This window comes from Athene noctua, chromosome 1 (genome assembly GCF_965140245.1).
Source record: "Athene noctua chromosome 1, bAthNoc1.hap1.1, whole genome shotgun sequence".
NCBI classification, from domain to species: Eukaryota; Metazoa; Chordata; class Aves; order Strigiformes; family Strigidae; genus Athene; species Athene noctua.
Genome location: NC_134037.1, coordinates 117,755,862 through 117,778,354, shown reverse-complemented (window position 1 = coordinate 117,778,354; position 22,493 = coordinate 117,755,862). Strand labels below are relative to the sequence as shown.

Sequence of the window (22,493 nt, the reverse complement as noted above, 5' to 3'; positions counted from 1 at the left end):
CACATGCTGAGGGGCACCTGCAGCTTCTAGAGAAAATCTCAAATACAGATTGACTTTCACATGGCTGGCCCGCAAATGTAATCCGCATCAAGGCTGAGACATCTTGTTACCCATTTGTAATTTCAAACAACATTTAACTGCAGTGCAGTTGATCCTTCCCTGGTACGACCAAAATGGCTGCACGCAGTGAACTCAGAAATCCAGGGTGATGCTGCAACAGGGTCAAGGGGTACTCCCATCAGTTACGGGGTGCTCAACGTGCTACAAACCCAAAGGAAACAGAGAGCACCCCTCATGGGCCGCACGTCACCTACACCACTGATAGATGGGAGTGAACAGGATGCGCTCTGAGAACCTGAAGGGGGCACAACCCTCCTCCCAGTGCACGTGTGAAAGCTCCCTTTCTCCAGGCATCGTGGGAACAGTGAGATCTAAACTGGCAGGTCTGAGCAAGGATGGTGGCTGTTGCAGGAATAAAGCAAAACCATGACCAATCCAATGTACTGCAATCAATATTTTAAATGGAATCAGGCAAGCCCATATTCAAATCAGGTCAACAGTAATTAAAACATCCTTATTTGGACTAGCAAAACCAGAAAACGTCTGGATCAGTACATTTCTGCAAGTGAATATACTAATGGGAGTGTTTTGAAATGCGTGATGCACCAGTAAGAGGCTTTAATATAAACCTCAGGATTACGCTATGCCAGCTTTTCGATGATTATACTCTCCATGGAAATCCATTTGCTGCGAAGACAGCAAGAGGTTAAAGCAGACCTGGGATAAGTGCTTAGCCCTTTCTTTACCTGAGGATCCTGCTCCTCGTTTCTGCTTGTGCAACACTGGGTATTATGGCCAGACAGAACAAAGAGCTGAAGGTGGAATTTTATATAAAACATTTCTGTCAGCAATGGCATCAGTAGTAAGGCAACATAGAGAAAAGAAGCCTCATCATTTCAACTGTGACAGCAAGATTGCCCCCTTTTATTTCTAGAATGATCTGTATGGTTGACTCCATCTTAACACTGCCTCACCACACAATGATTCAGCCATTTTAATTCCTGAATGACTGGAGTTTGCTTTCCCTTTGGCATGGCACTGCACATCAGGCTCAGCTGTCTGGAGAGCAGGAATCTCCCCACATAAAGCACATGCAAGTGAAGGCAAAAAAAAATTCTAATAAATTTAAGTGAGGCTAGGGGAAGGTGGTGCAAGGTAGAGAACAGTAATGGGACTGAATAAGTAAAAATGCAGAATTCTTAGATTGTTCCTGGCTTCTTTTTCCAAACAGGCGTCTCAGGAAAAACTCTGCAATCTGGTTCTCTTGAGAGGGTAATGATGAACCCACGCTGTATCTCTGCTGCCTTTAATAATAGCCCCGGAGAGAAAACTCAAGTTCCCAAGCCGTAGGAGTGAGCTGGCACACTCCAAAACGGAGGCTGGCTGTGCAGACACTTGTGGGCAATGCAGCTGTGGTGCAGGAGCGGCAGAACTGGTGTGCAAGGCTGATGGTTTGCCAATACCACCTGGGAGTCACAGAGATGGGTGAGTCGGGCTGGCCCCAGAACTTCCCTCCTGTGGGCTCACCCTGTGCTGGGGCAGGGGCAGCGCCACCGGGAGCTCCAGCCCTCTCCTAGAGCCCTCCTCAGGCACGGGCTTTCTGTCCTGAAAACATCAGGATTCCCTGCCTGCAAGCCAGTCCCGTCGACGCACAGAGGATGGAGGTAGAAGGCAGATCACAGAGTGCCACAGCCAGGTAGTTCCACAGCCACATAGGATGCCCAGCACGCCCCGAGGCAGCTTACACGGGGGCTGCCCGCGCAGCACCACACACCTCAGCATCCTTCCTCACCTACAAGGACAGAGGGCACTGCATCACTTGGGTCTTGGAAAGACGTCAAAAGAGAAGGTTACCTGCAAAACTCAGGATTTATTTTTGTCCTACTGCAATACTATCACTTGCACTCCCCCAGCGTTGAGAAGGGAGGGCTTACAGCTCACACAGACTGGCAAAGGGAAATAGAAATGAAAGAAGACGATCTTGCAGATACTCCTTTCTGACATTCCACACAACTAATGCAAGGCAAACAGAATGGAGCCTCTCCAGGGTAGCAGAGGATCAACAGAAAACAAGCTCTAGGCAATAGATGAATCTACACTACCCATTTTGGTGCCTGTTACCCTTCAAAGTGCCTGAAGTACAATCCCTTCATTCAGATACTGCACTCCAACACTGTACTCCCCAACTGCTGAAAAGGTACTGTAGCTGTAAAAACCCTCTGGCCAACCATGACAAAAGAGTATTTGTGCTGACTACCACGTTCTTGTTTATCAAACACGTTATAAAACAAGTGTGAAAAACATGTTTATTACCCAAGTTACAGACATCAAGAGAGAAAAATATGCATTGATCAGAGATTTTAATTTAATCTACCCAAAATAGGCTTTAGGAGGACAGACCCAAAGAAGCCATATTTGACACAGAAGATTAGACAGATGGTACAGTATGGTATAAAGGGGATTTGTGCTTGCTTGACTTTGACATGGCCGAATTACTTATTAATTGCAGACACGGAAGAGTTCTGCTGCATATTTTACAAAGATTTAATGCCTGTTAAAACTTCATACCATTCAAAATCATCACACATTCTGTACAAAATAAGGATTGTTTCGCAACTTCATTCTGGTGCACTTCTTTCAGAGCCTATCATGATGTATTTCAATATAAAATGTATTTCGTATGTGATGAATATCATAAAAAATTGATATAAGCAGCATAAATACTAGTGCTGTGCTATTCCAGAATCCTCTTGCAACCTGTAAATTTATGCAAGAACAGGGAAATGAACCAAACGATGAAGAGAAATGCTCATTTAAAATACCACCTCTCAATTCCTGCAGGCTACAGGCACTGCACACAAGAGCCCTCTGTCTTCATCCGCTCCCGTCCCCAGCGGCTGCTATCGGGCTCCCTGGGGACCCCAGCGCAGCACAAGATTAGAAGATGTTATTGCAGGGAACACGGAAGGGGGTGAGACTCCAAGTCACTATCACATTTCTGGGGACTATCCAATCCCGAATTAACACTGGGAGCCCATGCACAGAGCAGTAACAGCGACACCGAACACAGGCGCTGACTGAAAACAGACCTTTTCCCCTGAAGCTTATTATACCTTAGAATAAGCATTTCTGGCACCTACTGTAAACATCATGGGTCACATTCAGCACCGGTGGAACTGTGGCCTTAAGCATCCTGATACCTAGATGGATTTGCTGTATTCAGGGTACTGTGGTGTCAAACCACAAGTGTAGATGCAGCAAAGCAAAGCACTTCTCCCAGCTGGCCAAAACCAGAACAAAGCAGCGCAGGGGTGTGGGTTACAGAGCAGGAGGGGAATCTGGAGAGCAGGAAATTACAGTGAGGCTCAGACATGCTCTACAAACCCATGGCTGGCAGCTATCGCCTTACCTCCCCAGCAGACCCAGCCAGACACCAGGGCTGGCACTTCACCCGACAAAGCCGACTCCTTACTCACAGCCTCCTCCCAACGCCCAGGGAGGAAACAATAACACCTTCCACGCCAACCAGCAGAAGGGGAGGCTCTAAACTCTCATATGCAGGTGTCAGTCAGAAGTAACCCAACCACAGAAAAGTGATTTTCTAAAAAAGAACAGTCGTCACCAAATGCTCGAAGTGAGAGCCAACTGCTCAGCAGAGAACACAAACAAACAAGGCAGCAGAGTGTGGGTTGGGGGAAATGGACACTCGCATTTTCATCTGGCCTCTCTGGTAGCGTAAAACCTTCCTCTACTGGTTTTTGCCACTAAGTGCTAGAAAAGCTCTGTGTCCAGTTTGTGCACAAGTGCTGGACACAAGGGTCCCTCTGACACAGGCACACACTCCCAAGAGGCAGGAGGACACAGAGCAGCACCAGGGGAGAGGCAGCAGGAACTGCACAGAGAGCCCAGCAGAAATGACAAATTAACTACCTGATGGGTTAGAAATTAGCCTCGTACTCATCTCGCAACAGAACTAGCAGAAAATATCAAAAGTAGTGGTTTTACCCCAGCAAAGTAACAATCCCTGTAATTCTCCATATGCCTCATTTGAGACAAAACAGAGAGTCCCAAGATACAAAACCAGAGTAACTTTCTCACCTGCAGCACTTAATCTTTACAGGCGTCAGACACCAACAACTCCTATCAAAATGAATTGGGTCTCCCATGTTCCCAACCTAAGGCAAAACTGTCACCTCTCCTTCCATCAACCTCAGCAGCACCATTCACAGCAGCTGTGTCTCAGGCATGGGGGTCTCAGGACCCCTCACCCTGCCAAGGCTTTCTGAAGGCTCACGGGGTCAGAGCAGGCAAAAGGGGGTTGTTACCTTCTCTGCAAATCCAGGTAACACAACGATTTTAACCAATAAAAAAATTACACTCATCAGTATTTTTCATTTTCATCACTGGAAGCCAGGCCACAAAACATCCTCAGGCATTTCCTACCATAATTTCTTTACTCTGTTTTGACAAATGAAGACACAAGTTTGCCTTCAGATACCCATGCAAAGATTAGGAGAAAAAAGGCTCTGAATCAGCAAAAACTTGGGACATTTCAGAGGCTCTGTAGGAATTATGGCTTGGCATTGCCCGCTGCTCAGGTAGGTTTTCTTTCATGAAGACTAGCAGAACTCCCTCTCCTTCCTCCCACCTGTATCTGCTATTACTTTAATCAAAGGTGGTTTATGAGCACACTGAAGACAAGGGATCTGCAGTTTAACCCTACTGAGAACAGCCAGCCACAAGCCTAAACAACGTTCTTTTTTTCCCCACCAAAAAAAGTATCAGCACTCTGACTCACAGTTTTCAATTTTATTCACATTTACAAAGATGGTCTTGATTTTAAGCTATTTGAAAAAGTCCAATGTGTTGTAGTCATAAAAATTAAGTTATTTAGTGCAGAGGCCATTGTTTCTACCCCTGAAGTACATCTCAGTCTGGCAAGTGTCAGCTTGCCTTAGTGCTTAGGCTGCACTGAGTAAGCCGGTATTTTACCAATACTTGTAATTTTTAGAGAACAAGTGAGGCTATTTCAGAATGACAAAATGACTTAGCAGAATGACCTTCACAAGAGCACTTCGAGGCAATCATGGAGGCTGCAGTAAGAAAAAATGGGGAGACAGAAAACCAGCTTAGAAGCCAGGACAGAGTCAAACAGGGCTCAAGCATAGGCTGTGCAGGAGCCCGGGGAGAGGCCTTGTTCCAAAGACAGTTTTTCCAGGACGGTTAATGGACCTGTTTGTAGATCTTTGCAGAGTGAGTCTAAGATTTCTGCAGAGTCCTTGGGTAGCAGAGCACACAAGCTCGCCCAATCCCATACTGAGACTACTTTTCTCACTACGATCAAATCACTGCTCAGGAAAGAAGACACGGGAACTGATCCTAAAATAGGCCTCCCAAGATCTGATTCACATTGCTAAATAATTACTGTTTGTCAATGAAAAATGAGCACTGAAGCCAAAGTCCCTTAAGCTATTTCAAGCAGGTTTACTTTTGCATACACCAAAAGTCATTTTAAAAAATTCAAGACACCACTGCAGCAGCTTGGGCAAATACTAGCAGGTTCATGAGGACCACTACTTGCTTGTAGGGATCACGTGTCACCACATGCTTTTTCAAACGTTTGGAAATGGGAGTATAAGCAAATAAAACTGAATTAGACAAAAGGTTCTGGGGATGTCAAACAGTGAATGGTGAAGCTGGGATGTGACGGAGGCATTAGGATCCACCACAGAGCGAACGGGAAGTGCCTCCACATGTTCATGGGAACAGACAACCTGCAAACGTGTGCTGTCCAGAGCTGACACTGTTCAGCCGTCTCCTTCCTCCACGACAATTAAAAATGTAACACAGAGGGGAATAAAAATTAACTTATTTGGGAGGCCAGCCCTGTGGTTACATCTATGAGTGTATTTTGTCAGGTAACAATGCCAGTGTCCAGAATTTAATCTATTCAGTGTGTCACCATATTAAAATAAGGCACCGAACTGCTTGCCCAGGTAAGCGCTAACGTGGCATTAAAAGCACGACATCATCTTTGCATCTTAAGTGGTTAATAGGAGTCAAGTAAAGACACTACGAGGGGACACCAGAGGTCTGCAGGTCGGTTCTTGGCAGGACATAGGGCAGACAAACCACTCCCACGCGCTGCACACACGTTAGTGTTACCTTTCCAAGACAAGCCACTAAATTCCACCTTGATTACTGGAGGATGGGTAACTAATAATGAATTAATTTCTGGATATATTCAAGCCCAGAAAGCTATGGATGCAGGCACAAGTATTAGATCCAAGGGATCTATTAGAAATCTAATGCAAACAAACATGCCTAAATAATACTGGCTCCACTTCTATCAACAGGCAATCTGGTCAAGAAAAAAAATCACTGGCTAATGTAGGGACCCTGAACAGCAACCAGAGAGCACTGTAAGCCAGGACCAAAGGGTGTGGGCTAGGTCTGTGACCAGCCATGCCCTCCTCTCTTCCCTGACGAGAGTGGCATTTCACCTGTGACAGAAATTCAGCATGACCATGCCTCTTTGGATTCACATGCTTGGGGATTTATTTAGGTTGGAGACCAAGTCTGGGGAGCGTAAAGCCATGACCACAGAAGCATGGCTTGGTGCTGGGATAGGCAGGAGAACACAGAGGGACCTTCCCTTTCTTTGGTCACCTCCTGAAGGTGGGCAGTCCAGTGTCAGCTGCTGGGGCAGGGAGGGAAAGCAGCAGCTACACTCCAGCTGCCCTGCCGTGCAGCCAGACAGACTGACTGCACAGAGATTTACCGGGCTGCTTCCTTACGGCCAGCAGCCAGCCCGGCCCCAGTGTCACCTAACCCAAAGGGCACTTCTCCAAGGGTCAAGCCAGGACAAACCCATTAGGCTACAGATAACAGCATCGCAGAGCAAAAGCGTTCCCGTTGTGCACTGCTGGGGTGCGCAGCAGCAGGACAGGGGGGCCGAGCCGTGGGGCACAGGCCCGGGGCTGGGACAGGCCCTGACCTCCCGGGGTCTGTCGCCCAGACCTGCTGCCACCAGCCAGCCCCTCTGTGTCTCCACTTTGCCTTTCCAGATGATGCCGGTGCAGCCTGGCACGCTGGGAGGGGGCCTGGCACAGCACAGCTGGGAAACACGGCAAGTGCTCGGGTGGGGCAGCCCGCGGCTGCCAGCCCCCCCTGGCTCTTCCAGGGGGCTGCAGCTTGGAACCACCGACCAGCAGAGCCCTCTCCGTCAAAACCGAACCGGCTCAGCCCAGGGTAAGGTGATAAAAGTATTAGTGCTGGTCTCCTCCCTGCCCACAGAAGCCAAGCTAGAGAACAGAACAGAGGACAGGATCTCTCTTCCCTTTGAAGTTCAAAGGCAATTAGAAAAACAGTGCCCCCATCACTCACCTGGACCAACAGGATTATGTGGTCAAATTAGATTTCCTTTTACAGCAGATGACAATTCAAGCCCTCGGCTAAACACGGGTTGTTGAAAGCCTTTCTGGACTTCATTTCCATGATAAAAGGTGTGTATTGTTTGGCTCCCCTCCTTGCCTCATAACATCATTAAGATGACATTCAAGCCACATGACAAGTACCTTTTTTTTTTTTTCCCCATTAAATTTACAACGGTCATTTCTGTTTGTTTGTCCTTTATTTCACCCTAGAGGAAATCCTGTTTTCCAATACCTCTTCTGTGGATGATAAGTTCAAGGAAACTATTACACCAAAATGGTACTTTATTACTAAATTTTACATTAGTCAATGTACAACAATGGGGGGGGGGGGGGGGGGGAATAAACACTTGCCTTTCATTTGTGCCTTCTTACAGCATGTAGGCTGAGGATATCAGCACCACGTGCACACATTCAAACTTGCCAAGCCCTTGATCTTCCCACCAAGCTCAACCATACCCACTGCACCCACCCTGGTAAGTGGCCTCCCAAAAGGTAATCAGTGGCTTGCTGCAATTTTCAGTCCTCCTGCTGCAAACACACAGGGTTGAAGGCACAGGCTCCAGGGAGGAGGCAGGTCTCTCCCCCAGCCCTGCCGACCAAACAGAGTGCTGCCTGCTCCCCAGCTCCCTGGGATGCAGCCATTCGCATCAAAGCCAGGAGCATTCTTGTCCTAATGAAATTCTGTGAAGGCAGTTTTCTACTTTAAATTCCTATTTTTACTTCTGCACTGCTTCTGGTCCATTATTTCTTTCATTTGATTTTAGACACTCTTCACTTTCTTTTGATCCATTTTCTTCCTCTTTCTCCCACCCACTTGTACTCTTTGTTCAATAACAACAACAGATTAGAACTGAAGAAACAGGGGTGAAGAAGCCTCGGCTCAACTCCTACATTGCTCCAGCCTTGGGAGCAAACCTTTGACATGCTGAATATTTAACTCCCGTGCTAAGACTAATGAAAGAATTTCTCTATTTTGAGTGCTGTAGAGGAGGCTTAATATTTGAACATTGGAATTATAATAGCAATTAGAAAAGGTATGGCCTATTTTAACAATGCACTGACTTTATGGATGTCTTACAATCATGGCACTGTAATACAAGGAGAGGCAATCAAAGAAGAAACTGTGACACAGTCCATTTTGTGCACAAGGCTTGCACATTCCATGCCATTTTGGATTCTGTATGGAAACAGAGTTGGGGAGATTTATTCTAGTCTCCAACAGAAACCACCATGCAGCAAACAAAATGAGTAATTACGACAGCTTCTCAACACATCCAGCTTCTAAAATCAACCAGGTATTACCTCAGGCTACAGCTAAAAACAGGGTTAGGAGGTAGGCATACACTGCAGTGTGATTTTAACTGGGACAAAAACTCCTTTCTTCCTCATCCCTCAACAGTCCTTGAAATTAAAAATAATTTTAAAAAACAATACACAAAACAAACCGAACCCAAACTCCACAGCTAAAATTAACTATAGGCTTGAATAAAAATTCCCTCAGCTACATTTCTTCTGGTTTTTGTTTGGTTTCTTTTTGCTATGATACTCAAATTACAAAGCCTCCTCCCCCCTTTTTGTTGACACTACAGATAGCCTGTAGCCTTCATTCTGAAACTAGTAACTCAGGAAGAAGCCCAGAAAGGTTTGGTTGGTTGCTTTTCTCCCCAGAAAACACAGCTTTTAAACCACATACTGTCAAACACAAGGCCAATCCCCACCATGCTACCGACCCTGCAAACCAATGCTGTTCTATCTCCTGGAGGTTCCTGTGTGGCTTGTTCATGGCCATCAGACAGCCAACATCAGGAACCCTTGCTCAGGCCACAGAGAAATAACTCAGTACTGACAGACCAAGGATAATTCCTCATTGTCAGAGAGATCTGCGTCCACTAGCAATAAATGAACATCAAAACGTGCCAAGTGCCAGTCATCCCAAAGACAAAGACCACATCATTTCCCCCAACTGGTCACCACTTCTGGAAACTGGCTCACCAGTCCTTATATGAGAAACCCAAACCCCAGGCAAGACTGACCTGGTCATTCTACTGATATAATATCACTGTCAAAGAAGTAGGGACAGGATGTTAACAGAATCACTTCACAGTATTATTATGAAGAAGAACAAAGGCTGAAACAAGTTTGGACAGTGTTTAACCTCTCAGATGACACCTTCTGAAAGCAGCACCGCGTGTTTCAGATGGAAAAATGGTCAGTAGTTATCTTGAACAGAACCCTGGGAAGCAGAGAGGTTCAGACCCTTCTCCCTGCTGTCACCCCACATTTGCGTGGCTCCAAATACCTGAAAAAACAACTGTGACCCTGCTCAAAAGCACTAGGGCCTCCCAAAGCCACCATACCCTCCTGGTTCAGAAAGTGCTCTCTCCAGCCAGGCACATCGTGACTGAAACAGCTCACTGACTTCTCAGAGGAACAGCAAAGGGCTTTTCTAAGTGATTCTGGGGAACAAATTCCTAAGGACCATGTATTAGCACAAAAATGTTAGCACTTAGAAGCAAAAAAGAGTAGCCATCTAGCCTCTGATCTCCGATACACTCTAAAGTCTTGACTTAAAAATCGTATTGTGCCTAGAGAACTAAAGTGAATACTGCAAGTTCTTCCTGGCACTTACCTCTGAAAGTCTGCGGGTCTGGGAGCGCTAAAACCATAGTCACTGCAGCTTAAGCATCCAAGAATCTTCCACTTGGTATTGCCCAAAGGTGAACTGTGCCCTTCAGGTTGACTGCAGAAAAGACCTCCAGCACTCTGAAGAGAATTAACTGCGTTTTCCAGGCAACAGTTAATGGAAGTCAAAACCAGAATGGAGAGGTTTTTAAAAGGAACAAGAATTTATTGCTCCTGAAGACAAAAAAAATGGGAAGTTTTATTTAATTTTAACATAATCGAGGAAGGAGACTATGTACAAAACATTCCAGTCTGCTACTATACGCTGAGGCCAATCCAGAGAAAAAGCAATTAGGTGGCACATTTCACCAAAGTTAAGTGTTTTTCTCTGTACAGGTAACTGAAGTACTTCCTGTTTCAAGAAAACAAGATTATCATTTAGAACACTGGAACAAAACAAATGAGTTTGCCATTTGGAAGAGCAATTCAACCAAAATCCTCAGGAACCTGGGACCATGCTTTGTGTTCCAAACAAAAAGGTGACTGGATTGTTGCAAACATCCCAGTGTCAGGGCACTGTCAGTACCTTGCCCCGAGCGTATCATCGCTTGAGAGAGCAGCTCACTCGGAACTGGAAGGGTTGGGATCTCAGTCTGGTACCACAAAGCACTGACAAAACTCGCTCAAGTTAAACGTGAGTGTCTACCTTTTGCACAGTCAGGAGGCCCAAGACCCCAGTCGCCCACCACGAAGGGTAAGCTGACTCTAGAATGGCATTCCCCACCTTGCTCTCCAGGTCCTGAGCTCCCTCCTCTGCCAACCAGGCCCGTGGAGATCAGGTTCAGACAGACACACGTTAAGAACTACAGTCTGATACCAACACGTACATTCCCTCAAGACCTATCAAATTGATAGTGCAAAGACTTCTGACTGGTGTGTGAACCCCTGTGAGGCACAAAGCTAATTCAAAATATGGTTTGTTATTACAATAATATTTGCATAATAGGTATTTATATGTATTACAAGCATAGTTTCAAAACAGTCAGCCCAAGGTGAAGCGCCCATCTCTTTAATCCTTTAATAACATGCCTGGAATGCAATTTGGAAATTCCCCTCTGATAAAGCGGTCATGCTGCCTGCATAGTGACCATTTCTCAATATTCATTACCAGCAAGCATTTTAGGCTTTTGAAACTGCAACATGTTGATCAATCCACAAAATACAACATTAAAAAGACACACAGGGTTATTTTTACCCTTGTTTTAGCCATTCACATGCCCTCCTATCTCTCTTTAGAGCATCAAGTGACATCATGTCCAAGCTACTCAACACCAGAAGGGAGATGCATTTATATTAAAAGACACATAAAACTTTTAGCTGTAAAACTGCTACAGGCGCCAATCTAATCAAGTTCGGTGAAAATTAATTTCAGCCCCAAGCTCTTCCATGGCTCCTTGGCGTCCTGCCACAGCTTATGACAACCAGAAGTTAAAAATGAAAGCAGCTGTACTGCTGTTCAAGGCACCCTGGAATAACACGGATGCTCTGCTCTGCAAATTGCCCTTAAGGTGACATGCAGGCTCACCGTCCCATGCCAGGAATCCCAGGAACTCGACTCTCTGAACTCTCACAGCAAGCCGAGCCTCTGCAACCCCAAGGGGTCCGCGTTATTTTCTGCTAGTCAGCAACAGCTGTAGAAACATCTCTAAAATGGTTGGCGTGCCCTCCACCAACCCAGTGCTCCACCCATCGCTGGTATGGCCATGTGGCCCTCACCTGTCAGCTCTGTCTTTAGGCCTCCACGCTGTTTCCTTTCCTCTTGTTTAGAAGGTATTGGTTAAAGCAATCAAACTTCTGGTCTACCTCAGCCCATCAGCAATAAATATCTAAACAACCACTTTTAGAACCCGCTCTACCCCTACAGCGTATCTAAAGCTGATCTTTGCTGCGCACACTCCAGCAGCATAATCTCACTCAGGATTTAGTACCGATTAGGATTACTTAGAGGAAAAACCCAGATAAGATAAGAGCTATGTGCTGCCTACCACTTGCACCTGCCCGCAAAGGCAGTACGGTCATCCTTGACTCCTAGAGTTATTTACCAACACTCTGGTACCTTCTCACATTTTTTACAACCCTTATGTTTCTAACATGGTTCAGAAATGTCACTGAGCAATATAACATTATCTCGGATACGTTCTTCTGTGTATTTTCATATTGAACCTCAAGCCACAGAGTGCGATGACATAAATCAGCACAGCTTCACGTGCTGGGATGGAGCTACCTAACTTGGCACAACTGGGGATTCAGATCCTCCATTCTTAAACACTGCAAAGAAGGAAGAATCATAGCACCACGAGCATAAGCACAGAAGGCTCCTCTTTTCTTACTAAAGCAAGTAAAGAATGCAGTTCAGAGGTTCACCACTAATCTGGCAGGTGGTATGGATCATTATTACACTATGGTTACTTTAGTACTTGTCTGGGGAAAGTATCTTTAATTCTCTGTGGTATAAGTCTAACTCAAAGTCATCTTACTCTTGTTTGTCTAGGCTACAGTGGGAACAGATCTCTAAAAATAACCTACTTCCCCCATCTTTCAGCTCCTCAGGGCAGTTTAACATATTACTATCCATTATTCATAGCTCATGTAAACTCTGCAGTTTCTGAAAATATTTATGCCTCCTAATACGATCTGAAGGTGTGCAAGACTGAAAAACACAAAGCTCGCCAACACTCAAATGAATTGCAATTTTTTTACTTTCCCTCTGTTTACCTTTTTGCCGAGCTTTATGCAGACAGCACTCCTAGCAGCCAGATCCTGACCAACACAGTAAAGCTACATGCCATAGCCTCGCCATGGACAGCTGCAAAGGTGGCTTGGTGAGGCAGCTGGGGTCAGGGGATGCCCCCTGGCACAGAGCAGATGTACGTGGTGCCCTGTGGGGCACAAGCACCGTGCTGTCCCTCACCCGGGTGTGAGGCAGCCCTGCCCTTCCCTGCACCACCAACCAGCCTGACGTGGGGCAGCCCCGAGCTGCTGCTGCACAGCACCCTGAGGGAACCTCCTCCCCACAGAGGAGCTCAGAGACCCAAGCCCAGGGGACACACATCTGCTCTTCTCCCAGCACAGGCCATTCGGAACCCAGTTCCTGGGGCCAGAGACGTCAGTTTTGGCACAGGCCTGACAGGAGAGTTACAGCTTGGGCTCCTCAAGAGCTCAGCTGATCCCAGGCTTGTGGTGCAGACGAGAAAGTGAAGGGTGGTTTTCCACTAAGGAAGTTATGCATTTGCCTTTTAGAAAGTGCAGCTCATCCCTTGTCCCGAAATCTGCATGCACTAAAAGGTTGTGACTTAAAGTAGTCGAGACCTCTGGACCTCATTATTCCATAACATTTCCACTTTTTCCTTTTACCAAGTTGCTTGTCCCGGTCCCTGCAGCAGTGCAAACACGCATCCAGGGAGCAGTTATTTCAATCCATCCTCTCCTACAGTAGATTCACACCAGGGCTAAACACAACCACCTGCTGACTCAGTATATTGCAACCTTGCTTGAGAGTCCCAAGCACCCCGGCCCCGGCGCTCTCCTCACACTATTCCATTTAGGAGCTAACTCATCCTCTTTCTGTTACAAATTTAGGCATCACAGGTTTTCAGTTTAAATGGCTCATGCCAATGACTAAAAGCTGCACAATCAGTTTCTTCTGTTGACAAATTTGACACAGGGCCGAAAATCAAATTTGCTTATTTTTACCCTTAAACAAAACCATATACGGTCTGCAGTGGTAAACCACTGCTCATTTTAATATCCAAGCAGTGATTGCTTGCATCCCAGGTCTGGTGCCAAAATCCCGTCACCAGGAACCAGCCTGGGCATGTCTGAGGCTGCTGAACTCATTTATCTCTGCCGGGATACTTCCAGACAGTTCAAGATGAAGTTGAAGACACAACTGCAAGCCTACACCAAGATGAAAACCCATCTCATTTCTCGTTCAGATAACAGTGGGGATCACACAAACAGCTTTCCCTTCACTGGGACCGCTGGGGTTGTGCTTCCCTTGGATGCTTTTAACCCAGCTGCTTCCTTCCTACCTGCAGTCCTGCCCTGCCTTCAGCTAAAGACTCAACAGGGACTTAAACCTTCTTAAGATGTCAACAGAATACCAAAAAATTGCCCCTGAACTCTCAGGCAATCATCCATTTTTAGGAAAGTATTTGTGCTAAAATGAGGTAAGTGATAACTTTCCAGCTCTCCTGTTATCCAGAGTACTATTTTAGGGAGAGTGTGACTGCATTCGCGCTTGTCGCATAGTCCTGTTTCCAATCTCCTGGCAGATCCCCAGCACATTCCAGTATTTAATGCACAAGGCTTGTTGGGATGCAGTCCCACTTATCTCCCAGACACATTGACTAAGACTTTCCCACATAGACTGACCCACCCTTTAGTAGCAAGAGGTCACTCAGTACAATCAGCCTTCAAATGAGAAAAACAATCAGGAAAAGCTTCTCTGATGCCAAAAACACAAAGGGACTAAAAAATACAACTGGCTCCAGTGTTTGTTTTACCAAAACTTAAAGACTGTGAGACAGAGAGATCTTCAACTGGTGCAAACCAGTGTAGCTCCACCGAAGTCAACCAGATTTTTTTCAGGCTTAGGATCTGGCCTCCTAAAAGCATTTAAAATGCCAGTATGAATATATTACTGTGAAAAAAAGGTTAAAAATAAAGAGTTAGTCAAAGCTGAATGGTTTCACTGCTGTCATGAAACTGCAGAGAATTATTTGTGGTGTGCTGCACAGACAAAGGTCATCATATTTTCAGTTATAAAAATAAAGCAAATGTTAAACTACCTGGGCTATCTGTACCCCATACAGACCCTACATGACAAGGAATACACCTGTTAGCTTCAACACGGTAGTTTAAAGCCCAAGTTTTTCCCAACTCATCATCCGTGAAACAGGCTGACTAAAGGACTGTTCAAATGTCAAGAGGTGCAGATCCCATGCTTTCTGAAAGTTCAGGCACCCGAAACCCACATGTGCTGCTCAGCGCCCTTGCTCTCCTGTGTCACAGAGTCTAAGTGTCATGGTGGGAAAGCATCACTACCTGCCTGCCCTCCTCACTAGACCCCCATACGGCACAGGGTCTAACAAGGTGCTCTACTGGATGATCCTCCTGTATCAAAATGCCCACTGACTTCCATCAGGCAGATTTGGGCCCAACGTACCCTTCCAAAAGCACAGAGGCCAGTAATTTGCTAATGGGAGGTAAAACCTACTTTCTCCAAGCTCAGACTAGAACGATTAGCTTCATGCTGCATTCCAGAGTTGCTATGAATGTATATGCCACTAGCACACTGGAGCCACAAGCTACCCACCAGTGCAAAGCTCTCCATCTGCAGAGACGGGTTACAGATCACCCTTAAACACTTTAATTAAATATTTGTTTACTAAGAGAAAAGTCAGTGAAAGCCCCTGGGAAGAAAATCTTGTAATGAGTTTAGCTACAGACAAAAGCTAACACTCTCAAACTCAGATGCCCAAACTAAAACCTGTGGGTGTTAAAATAAATTTATCTACATTAAGTTAATTTAGATACAGCAGGCAGCACCTTTTCCCTTCTAAGCCAAAACAACCAGAGGAGCTACTTGCTATAATTAGCTGGAGTATTGGTGGTGTCTGAGCACTACGCAAAATCAATTTCATGAGTGGAAAAAAATAAGTATTTGGTCATACAACAAACCTCTATTTTCTACTCTGTGATGGACTGCAGTAACCACAACTCAACCCCAGAGTTGGGCTCTAGACCTGCCCTGGCAGCCAGCACTCACTGTGCAGTTAGAAACAACATGCACTGACAGCTTTCTCACCCTGACAAACACATGACTCCCTTTCACCACGTTAAAGTTAGAATCAAAAAGCAGATATTCCACGTCATTCTGTAATAAAGCAATCAATAGAATGATAGGATTAATTCAGGATCAAATGACAGATCACTTACAAAAAGGAAAAACGTTGATCTGGATTACGGATCAATGGTAAGGAGTCCCCACAAATGCCTCGTAGAAGACCCTGATCACACGCTTGGGACTGTAACACTACTGGGAGCTGAATCCCACAGTGAAGATTAAAGCTCTCCCAAAGATGCCTCTTGGTCTGGCTTGGGAGAAATTTCTGCCTGGTATCAAATTCGGCAACCAGTACAACCTTAAAACGTCAGGGCCAGGCTTCCGAGAGGAGCCTCTCCGTCCCCCTAGAGCACCTCCCTCCCAGCTCACTGCCTCGCCCCAGCCAGCCCCTGCCACCAATGCCTCCGACAAAGTAGAAAAACAGAAAATTAAACTCCACAGAATTTGGTGCAGGGGTGATCCTTCCTGGCCACTACAGGCACCCAACTGACACCCTGAGTTGTGAGGTTTTAGCACAGTTGTTATCTTGATGTGATGCGTTGTTTCAAGAAACCTCAAGGCAAACTTGAAAAAAAAAAAAAAAAGAGACAGAAGTAAAGGTCTGTAGTCCCTATGGACCAAGGCCAGAAAGGATCACAACGACCATTTAACCACTTTCTGGAGTGGCACTAAGCAGATGAAGCATAAATACTTCATTCATTAAGCTGGCTACTTCAAATATCTTAATCTGTGTGCTACTCAATGGTGTGGGCACTGAACCAGTATGTAAAAACTGGGTTTGTTTGCTTTAGGTCTGCATATCTTCCTCTCTGAATACATCTTCCACCAGCTCAACTAAATCCCTTTAACGATGCATACAAGTACAGATCTTCACAGAACCCATACACTGCACACACCCTCCTACAGACCCATTTACACAGAGAACTAGCAACTGCCAAGCACTGACTGCAGCCCGTTTCAGGCACCATTCCATGTTCTCGCAACTATGCGGAGTCCTGATTAACAAAACCAAACCAAGTGGTCACTCCAACAAAACTGAGCTGTCAGTCAACCCCTATTCCTTTCTTAAGAAAAAAAAACAAACGAACAAAAAAAAACCAAACAAAAAACAACCCCCCTTTGCTGCTTCTTCTTCGCAAGTGTTTTTCAACGTCAAGTCCACAGTTTCTGCAGTTACTTGCAGAAGTTTTGTCTTACAACTATACTAAGTGCAAGCAGGATGACTTTAACAGAGAAGGAGAAATGGTTTCCTCTTGTGTACAGCTGTGGATACGTGAACAAAAACAGGAGACTAAATCCAAGAACATAATTTCTGAATGTGTTTCACAGATCACAGGCAAACTGCTCAGCAGGTGTAACTTTGGGATCTGGCCACTTCTTCCAAAAAGAGAACAGCCTACGTTGGGAAACCCACTACACAGAAAAGCTACTTCATGTGGAACATGTACCTGTGAACAGTTTCACAGCACTATTTTTAGGTAATGAGCAGAGTCCGAATGGCACACCTCTCTCGTCCCAAGGGCATGCCCGCTATGACCAGCTAGTCTATTCGTGGTATCCAACAGGTGTGTGTGAGCATCTGTTGGAGCAACATGTTCACACTGAGGGGCTCTTTTGTTCAGTTCTTGCTGTCCTCTCCATGTGAGGGATTGCTGAATAAATTCAACTAACACTCCAATTCTTTTTAAACAAGTTCTAATGCTCAGTGCCTTCAAAAGGTTATAAAGTCAACATGACTGCACAACAGCATCATGTGTTTGGCTGGTGGTGGTGACACGCCAGAGAGATTCCTGGTGTGCCCCAGAATGTGAAGCTTGAAAAAAAAAAAAAAAAAAACTCTGGGCAATACACGAAGACAATGGCAGGAGGAAAGTGAAAAGATGTGAAAATGTAAAAACATCCTGAAAAATTCACTGTTCAACAAGGAAAAAAACCTTACAGAGAAGTAGCTGAGAAAAACGTCAATGGTGCTGAAAAACCAATAGCTCCAGATATTCCTCAACCTTAATCTGGCCTTGGCCATAGGAAGGTGTAGACAACCCCTGAGCACACAGATCACAGTGTATCTTTTCCTGGTAACATACATTTTACTGTAAGTAGAAATAACACTTCCAGATGCAACTCCCCCCTCCCTAGCCATCCTTCTCAAACAACTATCAAATCTGTAATGAGTTCAACCATCAACTAGCAATACATATGAAAGTGTTTCCCATGCAACACTGGGCCTTTTAATGCAAATAGTCAGTAAAAAAATGTGTCGGGGATTAACAATACATGCAAAAGAAATAAAGCTGGACACAGTAGAAAAAAAAGCTGCCTGCTTATAGAATTGATCTGTATCATTCTGTTAAAACCGTTAAATAAGTTGAGACCTACTAGGCATAAGAAAAATTCCTTACATGTAATATCTCTGCAACCCTTTTTTCATTAAAGGCAAGCAAAGCCTCTAAAGGTGCAGCTGTAACTGCTGCAACAATGTACTCGTGTTCATTAGAAAAACAAATTCACAACAGATCATTTTAAGATTAATAATAAAAATTTGACAAATGAAAGCCATATGTGTAAGAAAAGAACTAACAGTGAGGAAAGCAGCGTTCAATAAAGCCTCTTTGCAGAACACTGATTCCACCTCGGTGCCATTTGGCAGCACACACGTCGCAGCTCCAACACTTGCTTCACCAGGTCGGGGTTTTTTGGTGTAAATCATCAACTACAGGATGATTTCTAAGGTGTAAATACACGAGGGAGTGGGAGAAGACAACTAGATTTTTACATCTAACAACGCCAGGCCAGATTCACGCTGGTTGAACTTGGGCAAGGTGCCAGGAGCCAGGGCAGAGGGAAAGGTCCAACACAGGACCACGCTCCCCAGGTGCCGCAGCTGGGAACAGGAGCGGGTCCACGGCATGAGCCACGGCTCAGAGCAGCCCTGCGTGGCTCGAGGCAGCCCGCATCACCTAGCCGTGGCCTGCTCTCCTGCAGCCTTTGCCACGGGTCAGGAGCATTCCAGGGGTGGCTAGCAGCTCCTCGCTCTGATCTAAGGCCCTCTGGTTCCTACAGCCCCAGTTCTGCCCTTTGCAGAGGTTTTCCTAGAACCCTGAAATGGTGAGCAGGGGGCCTGTGCTCAGAGATACCCGCCTGGGCTGCATTGAGGAGCTGACTCACGGGTAACCAGCAATCACCAGCTGTGGTACTGGTCTTTAACTTGCGCCCAGATAAGATGACTAAGGAATTTTGGTGCCTATAGAGATTAACTGCCTAAATAACTTGTGCAGTCTGATCCTTCAACATCTGCAGAAGCAGACCTTCTCATCCATCTGTGTTCCACAAAATATGCCCATGAACTCCTCACGAATGAAATACAATGCTTATTTTACAAGTAATCCAACTACAAATATTAAATCCTGTAACTGACTCACATTAAAAATAAATCCTTAGTCAGGTGACATAATATAAATGAGCGTTACAGGCCCACCCAATAAAGGGGTTTTAACTGATTAAATTTTATATACATTGAAGGAGAAACCAAACATCTTTCACAGACCGTTTCAGTATGCCTGCTTCACAGGAGCTGTCAGAGACACGCAGCAGCGCTCTGCTCCCCATACATGGAGCATGAGCAGCATTTTGCCCCCTCTCTGTTCCACTCCTGTGTGCAGGCACAGTTCAGCAAGGCACAGCAATTCCAAAAGCAGCAGGATTCACGCCACCATAGAGATGAAACAGCATCCGTAAAGCTTTTTGCCACATAACTGCTGCAAGCTCCTATTTCATCCCAAAATGCTGCATCCTGCTCCTGTGAAGATCACTTACTGCACTTATCCTGCATTACAGAAAAACGCCAAACGGGCTACAGCTCTATAACCTGACCTCTTCTTTAATTCCACGTTTGTGCTATCGCATGAAGTAACAAATTATTGCCTACCCGTTTTATTTATTGCCTGTCTAGCAGTGCCTGCCCGCTCACCCATCCCCACAGCCCTGCCACCACTGCTAAGTCATGGAGGCACCGCAACAGCCATTGCTGCTTTACCGAGAAACAGCGAGGAGAAGAAATGCCAGCGGAGAACAATTTTGTAGCAATCTCATCTAGCTGCCTTCACCCACCCTTCCCGGCTCTTTATCCCGTACCGTTTTCATCTCCTCTCTCTCTCCCCAGAGGCTTCTGAGCAGATGCAAGTCCTTCTTCCAGCAGAAATCCCCTGCAATGGCCTGAGGAGCCACAGCCTCCCCTGACGCTGTCACCCGGCCGCTCTCTCCCCGAATCAATTACTCCCCACGGCCTGCCTCTATAACCCGAAGACTGGGCAGCATTGTTCCCCGAGATGTCTTTCAGCACAAGCCATTCACAGGGCTCAGCGAGTAACAGCATTTTTTCTGAACTGGCGAGACAGTTGAGTAAACGGGTTTCATAATATTTCTCTCCTGTCAATAAAGGTCGAATGCTGTTCCAAAGGCTCCGGATCTCATCAGTTTTATGTTTATTCCCTCTTACAGTAATCCTGCTTCTCAATTTGAACGTTCAGCATCGATTCCTATGGACAATGTTGAGTAAGCACAGTCTAGTAATACAGATCACTACTCACCTTCTTTAAACAAGAATGCGATTTTACTCACGATTAAGATACCAAAATTACAAATGTAATTGCTTGCTCTATTTTTATGTTATTGCGCCAAGAGCACAAGAATCAGCCTTAAAATGCAGCTGCCTAAATAAAACATCAGACCCTAGTGCCACGAGCAAGGATTTTCCAAAGCTGCTGCAGTCTTACAGCATCCAGCAGAAGTCTGCCATATTTTTTTTTTTGTTAAACCAGGCCTAAGAGCCATCTGAACGAGATAACGAAATCAAGTGCATGCATTGTGCCTTTCAGCTGCGCACTGGCTCAAGGAGCAGCAGCAGCTCTGAAGGCAGGGGACGGAATCAATCACGGCAACGCATCTCGTGATGGCGAAAGGCGACGCCGCTCCGCACCCGCGTTATCCCCGCGCTCCCTTCGCACAAAGCACCGCAGCGGTAACGACCTGACAGCGCCCGCCAAGACCCCGCTGCGTCGAAATTTAAAAAAAAAAAAAAAAAAAAAAAGGGGGAAAAAAAAAAGAAGACATGGATTTGAGAAGGAAGAAATGAAATGGGAGTGCTAGCGCGCCCGCGGCTCTCGGCACCGCACCGCGGCGGGGCGGGGGGGCAGGGGCGGCGGCCGCGGCCCCCGGGGAGAGGCGAGGCCGAGCCGGGCCGGGCCGGGGCCGCCGCAGGGCGGGGCGGCTCCGCGCCCTGACAGCCCGGCCGGGGGGTCAAGCCGCACCCGGGCCGCGCTGCTCCGGGGCCCGGCGGACCGAGGCCAGGAGGGAGAGAAGGCGGAAAGAAGAGAGGGGGCTGCGGCGGGGCTGCGGGACCCGCCCGCGCTCCGCGGCCCCGCCGTACGCACCCGCGCCCCCCGCCCGGGCAGCGGAGGAGCCGCCCCCGGCCCTACCTCCGTGCTGCCCGGGCGGCGGCTCTCCCTGCTCGGCGGCGGCTGCAGCGGCGGTGGCGGCGGCGGGGAGGGACCGGCGGCGCCCGCAGCCCCCGCGGCGCTGCGCTGCGCTGCGCTCCGCCCGCCCGGCCGCGGCGGCAGCAGCGAGGGGCGAGGGGCGGGGACAGCGCGGCGGGGCGGCGGCCGAGCTCGGCCCCCCGCCCCCCACAGCCGGCCCGGCGGGGAGGAGGAGGCGGAGGAAGAGGAGGAGGCGGCGGCCGCCACCGCCCTGCGGCGCGGGGAGTGGGGCGCGGGCCGGGCCGGGCCCGGCAGGTGTGCGGGGGCGCGCGGGGGAGCCGCGGGGCCGCGCCGGGCCTGGGCCTGGGCCTCACCTGGCGCTGGTGGCGGGGCCGGGCCCTGCCGCCACCCCCAGCTCCTCCCGTCCGCGCAGGGCCCCGCTCCCCGCCGGCGGTCCCTGCCTCGGTTATTGGGTCTGACCGGCGCTCTCGCCCCTCCTCCGCCGACACCCTCCTATCGCACAGACAATGCTGGCTGCCCCCCAGCATCCATTTCCTCCCGCTGTTCTGTCACTCCCGGTGGAAATCCCGGCCTGGCTCTGACTTCCTCCTCTGCAGAGTCATCCTCTCCCACCCACTCCTGCCCCCATCCCGCGGAAACAGCTCCCCTGGGGCGGGGGCACCCCGACCCCGGCCGCCCTTCCCTCGCCCTCCCTCTCCCTCCCTCTAAAGAAGGCCGCAGACTCACGCCCGCCCTGTCGCTCCTCCTTGCCCGAGGCCCCTCCGCAGTAGCCAAGGCCCAGGGCAGACCTTTCTGCCCCAGGTTTCCTGTGCTAGTCCTGACCCTCTGCTTGCACCTCTGTTCTCACCCTCCTCGTGCTCCTTCCCTCCCTGCTGCCCTCCCTCTCCAACTTGCAGTACACCTGTGGACGAGCGCAATCCATCTTTTTTAAAAAAAACAGCAAAGCACTGCTGGTTTCATTTGCCCCGTTAGCGA

The 22,493-nt window shown here is 47.5% G+C and overlaps 1 protein-coding gene across 3 annotated transcripts in view; it reads right to left on the bottom strand.

The window, feature by feature from the left end:
• SPTBN1 (spectrin beta, non-erythrocytic 1) overlaps window positions 1-21,610 on the bottom strand; it is a 130,170-nt gene extending 108,560 nt beyond the window's left edge. For 2 of the 3 annotated variants that reach the window (XM_074903533.1, XM_074903347.1), the window contains exon 1: window positions 21,501-21,610. The gene's annotated coding sequence lies outside the window, so the exon portion shown is untranslated. Of the gene's footprint in view, window positions 1-20,157; window positions 20,176-21,500 lie in introns of those variants that run through there. The other variant, XM_074903443.1, reaches the window with a different exon arrangement.
• Between the last annotated feature and the right edge of the window lie 883 nt (window positions 21,611-22,493).